This window comes from Amphimedon queenslandica, unplaced genomic scaffold, assembly GCF_000090795.2.
Source record: "Amphimedon queenslandica unplaced genomic scaffold, v1.1 AMPQUscaffold_1028_Cont26956, whole genome shotgun sequence".
NCBI classification, from domain to species: Eukaryota; Metazoa; Porifera; class Demospongiae; order Haplosclerida; family Niphatidae; genus Amphimedon; species Amphimedon queenslandica.
The window spans coordinates 133-992 of record NW_003558623.1 but is presented as its reverse complement, the minus strand read 5'-3'; the positions used below and the strand labels follow the sequence as shown (position 1 = coordinate 992).

Sequence of the window (860 nt, the reverse complement as noted above, 5' to 3'; positions counted from 1 at the left end):
TTACAGATACATTGTTAAAGCTAAAACAATTTGTACTACAAAAAAAACTAATGCTACCATTCTTAGATTGGATGCTATTTTTGTGCTGTACTCCAAACTGTGATGCATATAGAATTGATTATTATTATTATTATTATTAGACGCATCATGTATAAGTATATTATATGTACTGTATTAGTGAGTGTTTGTATTGTATTGTGAATATATTTATTTTGTTTTCAGATTGAGGATGCATTCAATGCAGTCATTGGACTTATAATGAGTAAAGACAGTCCAAGAAGTGGTTAGTGTTTATAGTCCAGTATTAACCTGTTGCTCATAACTTTGAATATTCTTGTTTTACACTTCCATAAACTTTCTCCCTCCTTCTCTCTCTCTCTCTCTCTCCTCTATACCTTTTCTCTTATAATTTTCTTGTTCCGTCATTTCTTTCTTTTCTATAATTTGTCAATCATGTCTTTCTCTTAAATTCTCTTTCTCTTGCTACAGATCCACAAGACAGTATCATTATTGATCAGAACAGAGGTCGGTCGGAGAGGTCAGATCGTTGTGCTTGCTAATTGAAAGACACTATTTTAAGTGTGGATACTTCATTTTTTTGTATAAATCATTATTATTGAAAAAAAAACATTAACATTAATTACTCAATGATAAAATTATTAGTCACTTAGCATTTGCTCCAGCAGACTGGAATCGGTCGATTTCAATAATTATAATTTACAATAAAATATCATCATCTCATCATTGCTACAACAAGTCGCTGTGTTTATGAATCTCATGCAACAAATCGCTCTCCGGAGGGTCCGTTAAATTCTTTCTCAGTAGCACTCTGATATCGCTACCAGCAGAAAACGGAGTCG

At 32.2% G+C, this 860-nt stretch overlaps 1 long non-coding RNA gene across 1 annotated transcript; it reads left to right on the top strand.

The window, feature by feature from the left end:
* The first annotated feature begins 200 nt into the window (after positions 1–200).
* LOC109593540 (uncharacterized) lies at positions 201–640 on the top strand. The gene is made up of 2 exons (XR_002191019.1): positions 201–283; positions 490–640. It is a non-coding gene; the product is annotated as an uncharacterized LOC109593540 (long non-coding RNA).
* The last annotated feature ends 220 nt before the right edge of the window (positions 641–860 follow it).